The sequence below is a fragment of the Cydia amplana genome, chromosome Z, assembly GCF_948474715.1.
Source record: "Cydia amplana chromosome Z, ilCydAmpl1.1, whole genome shotgun sequence".
In the NCBI taxonomy this organism is placed as follows: Eukaryota; Metazoa; Arthropoda; class Insecta; order Lepidoptera; family Tortricidae; genus Cydia; species Cydia amplana.
In genome coordinates this window covers 1,370,216-1,385,652 of record NC_086096.1, presented here as the reverse complement: position 1 = coordinate 1,385,652, position 15,437 = coordinate 1,370,216, and the positions used below count along the sequence as shown (strand labels likewise).

Below are 15,437 nucleotides of genomic sequence, written 5' to 3'. Positions count from 1 at the left end.
ACATCATTCACATTTGAGTCATTTTTTTTTAATTATAATAATTATACCAGGCGTGTCTCACTCCGCGATTTCGTCGCTTTGCTACAGGTAGCTAAAAGTACATCCGTTCGGCCCCAATTTTGGGGAAAGCCATAAGCCGCGCGTGGCGCTGTCGCCACCTAGCGGCCATATCTGTGCTGATCGTAACAGACGCGTTTTGTTAGAGAGTGAGTCTTCTGTACTTAGTTTTTTTTTTTTTTTTTTTTAATTAGTATGCAGTTTGGTCGACCTTGTGACCAGCGACTGCTCTTGTTGGGAGAAGATTGGTAACGTGGCCGTAAGGGCCACGTCACCACTTCTGTACTTAGTACTATTATTTATTCTGTGATTCTGATTATACCTCAAGATACATTTTACTTTATTTACATGAAAAATCCCAAATAACTTAAAAACCCCTTATAATGACGTAATAACGTTTAATTACGTCTTTTTACTATGAAGGGGAGACTTTTTAAGTAACTCAAAAACGGCTGAACTGATCATGTTCGCCATAGCTTTCATTTAATGTCTTTCTTAAGCTCTATTTGTACGATTTTTTTCATATCTTTTGGACTCATGGTTCAAAACTTAGAGGGGACATTGTTTTTCTTTCGGATCTATTATTTATGAAAATACAAACTTTATCAAAAAATGTTTGTTGAAGACTCCTATTCATTTTGCGTACCAAACCTAACCTAACCTATCCAACGATACCCCACACTGTAGGATTGAAGCGAAAAAAGATTCCACCCCCACTTTACGTGTAGGGGGGTACCCTAAAAAAATTGTTTTATTACATTTTATTGTACCACTTTTTTAGGATTTATTGATTTGTATATCCATGCTAAATTGCAGCTTAATTCCTAGCACTAATGATCACGGAGCAAAGCCTCGGGCAGACGGACAGACAGACAGACAGACGGACATGGCGAAACTATATGGGTTGCTAGTTGACCACGGAACCCTCTAAAAAGGATTCCGCACCTCCAGCGTATTTCAGCGGTGTGGATAGCACGCAAAAATTTAAAACGGTACCTACGCTTACGATGCGTTTTAAGGAGCGGTGTGGCCGAGCCTCTACCCGTACCACGAGGTCACTGACAGTGTCAAAACTGACATATAGGTACGTTAACGTCTACGTAATTTACTTTCTATACATTTCGCTTGCACTAATATGCGAGTACCAGCGAGATGCATAGAAAGTAAGTTACGTTCTCGATAGCGTTTATGTCAGTGCCAAACTGGTGGTAGCCACACCAATCACTATACTCATGATCGTTATATGCGTTTTATATTCATGAACAATCATCTCGTACTATCCCTACTGTGGATGCGTTATTGCCCATAACAGTAGGTATGTAAGTACAATTGTTATAAACTTATAACGTTTGCCGGAACTTTATGGACCAAGGTAACGCCATGTTGTGTAACTTCTAATAGCGGACAAGGAGAGGCTTCGTAGGCTTAATAGGTGTTTAATAAGTTTGTATGTTGAAGAAAATTATGTACTGCAAGTTCATATCGATATCGATGCTAGATGTCGACTGCGAAAATAATAGTATTTTTACTACCAAAACTGATGTTTGGAGTGAGCACTCTATTCTTACTATATTTCTCTATGGCCGCGGTCTGATGTGTTTTAACTTCGTACCGCCGGCGACACGAGCATTTGGCATGGAGCATGCTTGATGAAAAATTATACGGCGGTTAAAAGGTAAATTTTGCGACCGGTTTACCTAGTCGGTAACCCTGCCTATGAAGCCGATGGTATTGGATTCGATTTATTTGTGTGATGAGCACAGATATTTGTTTCTGAGTCATGGTTATCGTTGCCGTTCGCAAGTCTTTCCCTGCGAGGACGTTTCGTGCGTGCGTAGTGTTGCCAGATCGAAAGGCGCTATTATCGGGAAAATATATAATTTTTTCGGGATTTAGGGACTTAAGTCGGGAAAAAAAAATCATCGCTCCCTCACCGCACAATCTCTCGCCACGCACGCCCCGCGCGCTCCCTCGACGACAGTTCGGAACTTGAAATCATTGTTTTATAACGTGAACCTGTTTTTCGGGACAATTTGGACTTGGTCGGGAATCGGGAACACATGCAAAAAATCTGGAGAATCCCGCCAAATCCCGACCATCTGGCAACCCTATGCGTGCGTGGCGTGTACTTATTGTTTTAGTTTTGATTCTCAGGTACAAGTTGATAATTGGTGCGAGGTTTTCTGTGGTATAAGGTTAATAAAACTCATCTCTCACAAAGGAATTTCAGATTAATTTGGAAAAGTTAATAAAAATAAGAAGTTAATCCACTATGCTTTTTATCATATCCGCTTAAGGGGCCCACTGATTAACAGTCCACCGGACGATATCGGCCTGTCAGTTAGAACAAAAATTTGACAGTTCCGAACAACTGACAGGCCGATATCATCCGGCGGACTGGTAATCAGTGGGCCCCTTTAGTATGACGTTTTTGTCACAACTTCCCTTCAATGTCATCACCGATAGTATGCGGATTTTACTGTATAAACTCTCAGACTGTGTCGAAGTCGCACACAAACAATAAGCAAGTGCAGATTGTTATTTTATAGTAAGCCGAGAAGGGCGATAAGAAAGCGGCATCAAATTGATGGAAACTGAGACGCCGAGGTCGGCCGAGCATGTGGGACGACGCTACTAGTTCGCAGAACAGAACTGATATAACTGCGGACAATACACTGTCAGGCGTGGCTCACTCCGCGATTTCGTCGCTTTGCTACAGGTAGCTAAAAGTACATCCGTTCCACACCAATTTTGGGGAAAGCCATAAGCCGCGCGTGGCGCTGTCGCCACCTAGCGGCCATATCTGTGCTGATCGTAACAGACGCGTTTTGTTAGAGAGTGAGTCTTCTGTACCTAGTACTATTATTCTTTCTGTGACACTGAATACACTCGTTTGTTGTGGCCACCACGTGAATACCTGGGCCAAGATGACAATCTTACATCGGCAAACGATAAACGGGGAAAAAAAGGTGATAGATCAGATAGCGAAATTCACGTAACTATTTCCATGCATTAAGTATCAGGCGTGACTCACTCCGCGATTTCGTCGCGTCGCTACAAGTACATGCGGCCCACACCAATTTTGGTATACTTACGTCGCTAGTGCTGCACTCTGGCGGCAAAATATGTATTGCAGTAATACTTACTCACTATTGTGCAAAAGGTAAAAAACCTGCTAAGTTAGATCCGAGAGAAAGAGTGTTTTGTACAATAAATTTGGAAATCGACCATGTGTGGTATTCACCCTGAATTCGCATGGGGACGCCGCACGCGCCTTCGCGCCAGCCTAGCGTGGCGCCTTTTTTCGCGCATACCTGGTCTGCCTATTAAGGTTGACACTTGCTTAGCTGTATTTATCCATCACAATGAACTAGAATAACTATTATATAACTTATGAAAAAAACCGGCCAAGTGCGAGTCAGACTCGCGCACGACGGGTTCCGTACCATTACGCAAAAAACGGCAAAAAAGGACGTTTCTTGGATGGGAATTTCAACTCTCTAGCTATCATGGTTCATGAGTTACAGCCTGGTGATAGACAGACGGACAGCGGACGAGTCTTACTAATAGGGTACCATTTTTAGTTTTAAGGATGACTCACGTTAGACCGGGCCTACCGGTCCGTGTCCGGGCTGGAGCTTCCGGCGCTTATTTTCTATGCCAGATGATGATCAAGTGATGCTTTCCATAGAAAAGACCCACGTGTATGTGCGCAAGCGAGACTATGTACCTATAAGTTACTCTATAGTCTATGGTATACTTACGTCGCTAGTACTGCACTCTGGCGGCAAAACATTGCAGTAATACTCCCTATTAATAAAGGTTGAGATCTCTTAGTAGGTAGTAGGTATAGTATAGACATTACCTATGGCAGGAGATCCTGCTTTTCCGTCGTGTTAGTTAATTAACAAAAATAAATGAACGAATTTATGTGTTAAGAAACTATAGAAGCTTATAAATCTTATAATAACAAAAATGTGTGTGTGTGTGTGTGTGTGTGTGCTTGTGTTCAACGTTTTCAATGAGAGTTTCGTCTATTAGAGCCAAATACATTCCGTTGCTGGTAATCGGATTGAATTTGACAGCCCTACTATCTAAATCTAGTTAGACAGGTATCAAGTGTTACATACGGTAAATTAGCTATTAAATACTGCTGTTATGTCACAGTATCTTCGCTAACCGGGTCATACGGACACTGATAAAAAACGTCTTTCCTCTTCACTGGAGCTTGATATTGGGTTTTGAATATTCGATCGATATTTGCTGTTACATTACGGTCAAGAGGTTATTTTTTCGATGGAGTGGGAATGCATTTACGCATGGTGTGTGGGACTCGCCGCTCCTATCCCTCTCTTGGCGAGAGGGGGGGGGGAGGGGGGGGATTTTGCACCTATAACTGCAATGATCTGGCGCCAGAGTGCAGCACTAGCACATATTGTAAACCTCAGAGTAACTTATAGTAGTTATAGTAGGTACATAAGTTTCTACTCGCCCACTTTGTATTATTCAAGTTAGTGCTAATGCAAAGTTAAATTAGGCTAACTCCACAGAAACTTTCTTATTTTTGTTCAAGAATTTAATGAAAAAAATAATTCACAAAATTGGCCCAGAATAGGGTATTTGACACATGTTGAATTTTATAACTAAATCGGTACATTGGAAATTTTAAAAATACATGGCAATAATAAAAAAAATACAATACCTTTAAAGTTTAAAAAAAATATATTTTCATTTAACTTCCAAATAGGACAAAAAAATGATACCATTCGATTCCTTACATTTTAATAAAAAAAATATTGCATTGCAATCATATACATAAACGCAATATTTCACCGACAAAATCGCAATTTCCTTGTTTTCCATACATTGATACGGCTTCTAACGTTATATGATGACGTCACGATGTATTGCGATTTTGTTCGAAAAGTGCGAGTGCTAGACTTTGATCATCATTTGTGACTTTTGTATTGCTTTAAGACAATGGGTCCCATACAGACATTTGATCCTCAAAACAAACCTGATCGACTGATACCATTCATAAAAAAATGTCAAATACCCTATTGAAGTAACAAACATTAAAAAAACCATCGCATTGAGAACCTTCTCCTTTTGAGATTTGGAAGTCGGTTAAAATAATCTTTAATAGAAAAAAACCGACTTCTCTAACTACTAGCCTGGATCCACTTAACGGCGCTTATACTTTATTTGGTAATATGTATACATTTTATGGTAATCATAGTGGTTTGTTTAGTTTAGGTATCATAGTGGTTTTCCGGATTAAGGTCCGGGTCCGTGTCCGGATCCGGGTCCGAGTCCGAGTACGGGTCCGAGTCCGAGTACGGGTCCGAGTCCGGAGTCCGGGGCCCAGTCCAAGTCAAAATCGAAATTCAGAATCACAAAACGTGTACTATGCGTCGTTGAAGAGTTCTGTTCTGATCATCATCAGCAGTTCCGCTTCATCAAATGCCACAGTTTGTAATGTAAATGCTTGATTTTCTGATGAAAATATATAAAATTCTATACGTATGCCTTTAAGATTTGAGGAGTTCCCTCGATTCCTCATGGATCCCATGTTCAGGACTTGAGATTGACATAAATGTGCCTAAAAACCTAACTTGCTTAACAAACATAACGAAAACGACAAATCGCCAAATGCGAGCTATGCGTCGTTGAAGAGTTCCGTTATGATCATCATCAGCAGTTCCACTGCATCAAATGCGACAGTTTTTAATGAAAATGCTTAATTTTTTGATGAAAATACAAAAATCTCTATATGCATGCCTTTAAGATTTGAGGAGTTCCCTCGATTCCTCATGGATCCCATCATCAGAACTCGAGCTTGACAAAAATGTGGCTTAAAAACTTAACTTGCTTAACAAACATAACGAAGAGGACAAATCGTCAAACGTGTACTATGCGTCGTTGAAGAGTTCCGTTCTGATCATCATCAGCAGTTCCACTTCATCAAATGTCACTTTTTTAAATGTATATGCTTGATTTGTTGATAAAAACACAAAAATCACTATATGTATACCTTTAAGATTTGAGGAGTTCCCTCGATTCCTCATGGATCCCATCATCAGAACTGGGTTTTGACAAAAACGGGACCAATCTGTATGCATATACATACAATCAAAAAAAAATTTTCAAAATCGGTCCAGTAATGACGGAGATATGGAGTAACAAACATAAAAAAAAATAAAAAAAATAAAAAAAAACATACAACCGAATTGATAACCTCCTCCTTTTAGATTTGGAAGTCGGTTAAAAAGTAGTATATATTCGCGCAAATCAACTGCATATAATAATCAATATTTATAATAAAGCAAGTATACAATGTGCGTGCCGCTAAAACTCAGAAACGAGCCTCGATACGATCAAGGAAGTTATATGGTGTGGTAGCCCTCTATCTCCCGTCCATGAAGAAGTTTCCCGTTTTTACCTGAAGCGTGTGCTTTTGAAGATATAAGGGCTGTAAGTTTCGCCCAGACCCAGACCCAGAAGCAGTCGTATTGTTATTGAATATTGAACCTTAACATTAATAGACGAATGTTCAGAATAGATCGTGAAAATGTGTACCTGGTGTGGTGTCTCGGGTCTCGGAGGCTAGACATTTCTAGAATAGTCCTTCGGTAGGATTCAAGAGCATTTCACAGCATTTCAGAACATTCTGGAATGTTTTCAAATGTTCGAGAACATCATTGTGTAACATTCCAGAACACTTTCGAATGTTCTGGAATAGAGACCATCGAAGCCTTTTTTGTAGGGTCGGAGCGGAGCTACCATTGGTAGGCGTATAAAGCAAGATCCGTCATGCGGTTCGAATGTTCGAGAACGACCCAGAATATTCTGGAATGTTGTCGAATATTCGTATATAGCCTAGAATCCAGGATCCCACATCATCGTGCAACTCGAATGTTGTGGAATATGCTGGAATATTAGGGGCCATTTTTTTTACAACTACCATACAATTACATGTCAACTCTCGGAGCGAAGCCGGGTACCTCAGCTAGTTTATAATAATTTCAGCCTATATACGTCCCACTGCCGGGCACAGGCCTCCTTTCATGCGCGAGTGGGCTTGGGCTATAGTCCCCACGCTAGCCCAATGCGGATTGGGGACTTCACATACACCAATTTCTTCGCAGATGTATGCAGGTTTCCTCACGATGTTTTAAATTCCTTCACCGAAAAGCTAGTGGTAAATATCAAATGATATTTCGTACATAAGTTCCGAAAACTCATTGGTACTAGCCAGGATTTGAACCAGCGACCTCCGGATTGAAAGTTTGAAAGTTCGTCCATCTGCATCCATCTTAAAAACTTTCTTCCATGGTACCTCTAGTACATTCTAGCTGCAATAATAGGCTATGTATTACAGTAGGTATAATATTAGAAACCTTAAGTTAAAGCCCTCTTTTCTATGCCATTATCAGAATTACTTGTGGACAAGCTTCAGTGCCCGCCAATTGTAGAAAGTGATACCAACTGTTTATCTGACTGCAGCGCCGCCTTAAGGATGGCTCACGTTAGACCGGGCCGTGTCCGGGCCGGAGCTTCCGGAGCTTCGTTTTCTATAGAAAACATCACGTGATCACCTGTCATTGTCATAGAAAAGTTTATTGTTTATCATTCTTAGATACTGTATAGCTCAAAGATCAATGCAAAATGACCGGCTAGGGATATAGGTACGTACATGTAAACACCAACACTCCTAACCGTACATCGGTGGACCTATAATCTAGGTACGCTAATAGTATCTAGCTAACCTTAATACGTTTTAGTATTACATTCAAAATGTATGTAGGTACTCGCTATAACATGGACGCCGAGACGCTACTCGTACCTTGCTGCAAGACCCTCTCATGCGTCCATTTCTGAATGCCTAGCCATGACACAGAATAAATAATAGTACTAGGTACAGAAGACTCACTCTCTAACAAAACGCGTCTGTTACGATCAGGACAGATATGGCCGCTAGGTGGCGACAGCGCCACGCGCGGCTTAAATGGCTAGCCACCAAAATTGGTGTGGAACAGTGTGGAACGAGTGTTCTTTTAGCTACTTGTAGCAAAGCGACGAAATCGCGGAGCTGAATGCACATGCTGCCCTCTGCCCATGATGCCAGTCGTTCGCGCTTTAGCGCACGCACTCTTCCATATTAGTGCGACCGAGACCAATGTCTCGTTCGCGTCCAATGCGTATCGTTCGCTACGGAGCGTAAACGATTGGAATCTTGGCGAGGCACCCCGGGCGCTCGACGCAACGCTCCACGCCCCTCCGCACCAGGGATGTTGCGAACATCCGCATCCGCATCCGCAACCGCGGAACTTCCGCATTATTTTCAACATCCGCATCCGCATCCGCATCCGCAAAAAATCGATGCGGATTTAATGCGGATGCGGATGTGGAACAGTTCGGTACAGGAACGTCTTAGCATCGGCGGAAGTGCTAGACTGCTAGGTAATTTAGTAATTAGCCAAAAAAACGTATTAGAAATTAGCAGTCAAGCGTGAGTGGGACTTATTGTACGGAACCCTTGGAACGCGAGTCCGACTCGCACTTGGCCGGTTTTTTGAAATAAAAATTACTAAAATGTAATATTTGACGTTTTTTATGTACCTATCTTGACATCCGCATCCGCATCCGCATCCGCATCCGCGGATGTGAGCCTCGAAAAATCCGCATCCGCATCCGCATCCGCGGATGTCAAAAAATCGGCATCCGCAACATCCCTGCTCCGCACCGCTGTTCGCTCGCCACTGACACCGTACCACCGCCCACACTGTTATCTGTACACCGGTGGACCTTATGCCTTTTGTAATAAGGTCCACCGGTGTACAGTTAGAGCGTTGCTGTTTGTAAGTACATTAACACAACACATGAAGATTATGCCTGATGTCGAAGCGTGACTCACTGTCAATAATTATGGTGATTTGCGAAAATCTTCTATCACTTTCACGTTACGTAAGTGTTACGTAAAGCGATGAGACGGAAATATCGTAGTCGATGACGATTAGCGTGTGTTAGGGCCCGGCCACATGTGCGCGTTGCGGCGCCGCCGCCGCCGCGCGGTGCGGCACCGCAGAAATCTGCGGCGCCGCAAACCGCTCTGCGGCGACGCCCGCCGCAACGCAAAATTTTGCGGTGCCGCGCCGCGGCGCCGCAAAGCGGTGCGCGTCGCCGCGCGCGGTGCCGCAGAGCGGTGCGCGGCGCCGCGCGCGGTGCCGCAAAGCGGTGCGCGTCGCCGCGCGCGGTGCCGCCGAGCGGCGTGCGATGCCGCACTGCATAGTAAAGAATAAAATTCGAATACCAGTGTTTGATCAGACATGGATCCCTTCACACATGTTCTGCTCTTGCTGTTGTTAAGAAGGCGCAGAAATAGAAAACAATCGAAAAGAAAATTTTGGGTGAACCCATATCTTCGTATAATGAATGAAGATGGAAATCATTTCAAAAGAAAATACGAGGCGTTGAAGATGACTGAAAATAAATTTATTAACTATTTTCGAATGTCTGTGCCGTGTTTTGAAGAACTTTTATGCAAAATATCACCTCGAATAAAGAAGAAACACATATTTAGAAGACCCGTTGGGCCTCTGGAGATGTTGGGATTAACAATAAGGTAAGAAATGATAACTATTTTTGTATATAAATTATTTTAATTCTTTAGACCATAAGTATTAGGAAATTTTCAATAGGTAAATAAAAAAAAACATGTAGGTATATAACTATATAAGTCTTTTACAAAATCAACATTATATATACTACTACTATGGTTAACATTGATGTTAATAACTTATATTATACCTTATTATAAGATTGCCGTTATTAGGAGGTACCTATATAAAATATGTTTATAATTGTGGCTAACTAAATCAAAAATCAACAACTTTTATTTTTAAATCGTCATTTTTTATATACTAACATGACTATAATTTCTTATTCAAAATACTATTTTTTACATAAATGTTTTATGAAAATCAAAAACTTCCATGAAAATACAGTGGAAACTCGATAAGGCGAATTCCTCGTTAACGCGAAATAAAATGCCATTCCCTTCCCTTCATAGTCCTAAAACTCCATAACTCGAAATATTTAACCTCACCAGACGAAGTAAAACGGCGAACGACGATTCCCTTCACGACTATAACTCGAAAAAGATAATAAAACTGTACTTTCTCAGTTTCTACAATTACCTCTCTCTAACATTAATATTTCGTGCGTGTTTTATTACCTCTGTAACTCGAAACCTCTTTAAGACGAATAAAACCCCACAAGAACTTTCCTAAGTCGGTGCCCTCTATAAGACAAATCCTCCTCGTTAACACGAATTTTTTGGCATTTCCCATGAGATTCGTGCTCTGGAGGTTCCACTACATACATAACTGTAATCGTTACTGAAAATCACCACTTATAATTCTAAAATTAATGCCACCACCATTTTACAAAATGATAAAGTTTTCTTAGCGCGTAAGTAGCGCTATATTTTAATAATTTTACAAATGTGTAATCATAATTTCAACAATCGCTTATATAAATATAGCTATACTGATTTCATGCTAATTCACCAACTTTCATATATGCTTAATAGGTATATAATCTCAGAAAAAAACAAGTTGTCATATCGGTACAGTCGAGTTCACAAACATCTTTACAAGTCAACATTCCAAAAATAATAATATATATAGGGATATATCTACAAAAATCAACAATCGCTTATATAAATATGGCTATAATGATTAGGTACTTGCTAAATCACCGACTTTCATACAGGCTTAATATATCTTAGAAAAATCAACAGTTTCCATATAGTTACAGTCGAGCTCAAAAACATATTTACAAATCAACATTCCATAAATAATTTACACACCTCTAATGGCTCTAATACAATGACAATCAGGTCACGTTGATTTGTAAAGCTGTTTGTGAACGCAACTGTACATACGAGTACATATAAATAAAAGTCTCAATAAAAATAATATACCTAATCTATGTATTATACTACAGAAAATTACCTTTTTTGTATAAACAACAAAGTCTTAATAAAATCAAATTTTAGTAAAAGTACGTACTTACTCTAATTTACCTATATGTGCTTCCTATTTTTTTTTTAAGAAAAATCAAATTCATATTCATTGTTTGATTGACTGTCGCTTTCGTTGGAGACTGGTTCTACAGGTGTTTGTAAATAATTAGCACCTGATGAAGGGACTGTTGGTGGATGATTATTAAATGTTTGTTGGGGTCTTTGGTAACCGGATTCGTATGCTGACGAGTTGGGTCTTGGGTTACCATCTTGGTAAGATGAGCGGACTTGGTAAGACATTTGGTAACTATTTTGAAATGAGCTATGGTAACTATTTGGTGACGGTTGGTGGAGATCAGTGAGTACTTGTAAGACGCGACTTTGAAATATTAAAGTTTGATGATCGTCTAATTTGTTTAGCGACGGTAAAATAGCTTTGAAAAACGACAGATGTCTATTTTCTGCCTCTTTTAAGGCCTGAAGTATGTCTGACTCAAATTGGTCGGTTGCTTTTCTTTTCCGAGAACAAGGCTGGTACCGAGATCTTGCAGTTTCATCTTTCTGGCCATCTTCGTCACTTTCTTGGTCCTCAACTATGCTCGAGTCCGTTACGTTTGCAGCATTTTTTTTTAAAAACATGAGTTGCTTGTAGAAATGGTACTCTTTGACTTTTGTTGCACCAGCGCCCGATTTATTTAAACTTTCAAGCCTTTTTGCGTATTTTGTGAAATTGTCTTTCATATTCTTCCATTTTTTTAACACCTCGTTTCCTGAAAAATAAAAACCATTTAAAACATTTTAAATTGTCAATAAACAAAACATCTCTAATTCAGATTATTAGTGACTGTTTGCAAATTTTCGACCTTTGCATTAAATTACACATGTACTATAATAATAGGAAACTTTATTAGTAAATATCACAGTCTAACTGGAAATTGTTGCATACGATATTCATTATCTTAGTTTCTTTTTACATATTTATTTATTTATTTGTTTCCTAGTTATGACATTTAAACTTTTTTTACACATTAGGTATCTAATAAAACATAATCAATAACAAATTTACAACAAAATGTATATAATTTGTACTGGACGGTTGTTGTCACTTTGTATGGCTGCGTAACTATATTGGGTCAACCAAATCTTGTCAGTAGAAAAAGGCGAAAATGTAGGTGCGAAGGGATATCGTCCCATAGAAATTTTTAATTTCGCGCCTTTTTTTACTGACAAGATTTGGTTGACCATCTATATTAACTTGCATATACGAGCCCCGGTGCATATGTTTTCGTCTAGTCAGACCATTTTTTGAGGTTCTCGCGTTTGTACAAAAATAATGTTATAGTTTCAAAATCACTAATATTTAATTATTATACTAATGTAGTTTAATTTTATATGGTAATATTCTACAATAACTAAATCCAAATACAAGAAATACCGTTTCTACTCTAATGAAAAAAATAACGAATTTTATTTATTTGACGGGTACCTAGTAATATAACAGATGTGATAAGGGCTATTACTAGGGAAAGCAACACGGCTCTGCCAATGTACTGACAATTTTGTTTCGAGCCCATGCATGCAGCAGTGCTGTAGGAGAGGACAATATGATTTGGACAACGTTTTTGAAAATTAAATTTTTTCAGCAATAAAAGTCTCCTGCAATTTTATTATACGATCAAAATAAACTAGATTAAACATTACTATTATGGTTCCCATTGCTGGGTCATTTTATTTTCATGTGTAAAATGTATTAGAATAAACCAAATTGTTGTGTGGAACTAGACGAACTAATTTGCATCGGGGGTCGTATAACTACATAATACAATATATAACTAATACAACACATAAGCGCTGGTGGCCTAGCGGTAAGAGCGTGCGACTTGCAATCCGGAGGTCGCGGGTTCGAACCCCGGCTCGTACCAATGAGTTTTTCGGAACTTATGTACGAAATATCATTTGATATTTACCAGTCGCTTTTCGGTGAAGGAAAACATCGTGAGGAAACCGGACTAATCCCAATACGGGCCTAGTTTATCCTCTGGGTTGGAAGGTCAGATGGCAGTAGCTTTCGTAAAAACTAGTGCCCACGTCAATTACTGGAATTAGTTGCAAAGCGGACCCCAGGCTCCCATGAGCCGTGGCAAAATGCCGGGACAACGCGAGGAAGATGATGACAACATATAACTAATACATGCATATATGTAACCTATGAAACATTTATTTTCAGGTTTTTGGCGACTGGGAGCACATTCAGAGATATGGAATTTACAGATTATCGTGGAAGAAGTACAATCGGAAAAATAGTTAGAGAAGTCTGTCAAGCTATATGGGAAACCCTTCTAGGTGAAAGTATACCTAGAATAACAAAGAATCTACTAGAACAAATCGCGGATGAGTTTTTTAAAAATACTAACTTCCCCAATTGCATTGGGGCCCTGGATGGTAAACACATTCGAATTTGTAGTCCCGATCACAGTGGCTCTCTTTTTTTCAACTATAAAGGTTACAACTCTATAGTGTTGCTGGCACTTGTTGATTCCAATTATAGATTTGTATATGTGGACATAGGAGCTTACGGCAAGGAATGTGATTCCACAGTTTTTCACAATACGAAACTGAATGAATTATTACAACAAGGCCAGCTTCCCGTACCAGCAGCAAAGCCGTTACCCGGTTCTCAGACGTCAATTCCCCATGTATTTGTAGCAGACGAAGGCTTACCTTTAACGAATAACATAATGCGTCCATATCCAGGAAAACACTTGACTATACAACAAAGAGTTTTTAATTATCGCTTGAGTCGCGCAAGAAGATACGTTGAATGTACTTTCGGTATTCTAGCAAATAAGTGGCGCATTTTTCATCGACCACTGAATGTCCAATATAACTTTGCAACAGATATTATAAAGGCATGTTGTGTTATTCACAATTTTGTTATTAGTAGAGATGGAATTAAACAACCTGAAGAACTACTGATTGACGACGGTTTTTCAGATTTACATCATTCAACAAATTATATGTCCTCGACAAACCCAGTTAACATAAGAAATGAATTCTGTAAATACTTTTCTAGTGATGTGGGAGCCCTTAGTTGGCAATTAAGTAAAATATAATTTAATATTAGTATATTTAGGTTTTATTTCCATTCGCCTGTACAAAACTATGTATTAGCTTAGTATACTTGTATTGTATTATCCACTTAACACTTAAACATATTTGGAAGATGAGTTTCCATGCTACATATATGACTAATATGACAACAACTATATAAGAAACAGGTAGTAATAATGTTTTAAATAGTTTATTAATATTTCTTATCCATATGCCTATAAATAAATGAGATGAAAAGATTCAGGCAAAAAATGCCACGTTGTACCACTGTCAGTTTTCAAAGACTATTTCACATTACATCTTGATGGCAGGGCTATAACCGCGAACATTGAAGTTCGTAAATTTCAAATACCTATCTCATCTCTGTCACTCTAATAACGCCTCAATTGGCGTAAAAAATAAAGATTCCCTAAATTAGCGAACTTCGGTGTTTGCGGTAGGCCCTCTGTAGTATTAACAACCGGCAATAAGTTATTTTTTGCTTGAAAACGGGACATTGGTAAATTAATAATATTAATCAGTAACAAACTTCTCACATTTTACTAATTTTATGTATCTATAGGTAAAAACAAGACAATCGATGTAGGTAATCTATGTAGTTAGTTGGCTAACTCTGGAACGCGCAAGTGGCCCTTAACGAAATGAATAAATAGTATGCGAAATAAATAAACATCCTTACCGATTTTTGTTTTTTCTTTATTAGTTTGCTCGTCAAACGTCGGAAAAATGCTTCGGCAGACCTCCTTCCATGCACTATTTTTCTTATCTTTGTCTTTATACTCTTCTATGGTTTTATCCCAGAGAACTGGACGTTCCTCTACGAGAGATATCAACAAATCATTATCAATATTATCAGCCATCTTCCCCAAAAGCAGCGTAGGCACTGACAAAAAAACATCGCATTGGCAACCGGTGTTAGCAAAAGTTTGCGCGACGTTGCCTGCCAGTGCATTCACGGGACGCGGCACCGTACCGTGCGTCGGCCGCCCGGCACAACGCCGTGTTCCTGCACGACGTGGCAACCAGCATCTCCACGGCGCACATGGGACATAACATAAGATCTAAAGGGCGTAGGTATATTATATTTGCTGTATTTATTTACGCCTTATAGGTAGGTACTATTTTTAGAGTTTCGTAGCCATAGTGGCAAACACGACACCCTTTTAGTTTCGTTAGGTACCTACGTCCGTCCGTCTGTCCTTATGTCACATCCATTTTACTCGGAAATAATAAGATATAT

At 39.5% G+C, this 15,437-nt stretch overlaps 1 protein-coding gene across 1 annotated transcript in view; it reads left to right on the top strand.

The window, feature by feature from the left end:
• The window catches only part of LOC134660889 (seizure protein 6 homolog), a 94,588-nt gene that overhangs the window by 40,619 nt on the left and 38,532 nt on the right, over positions 1-15,437 (top strand). The window lies entirely within an intron of this gene.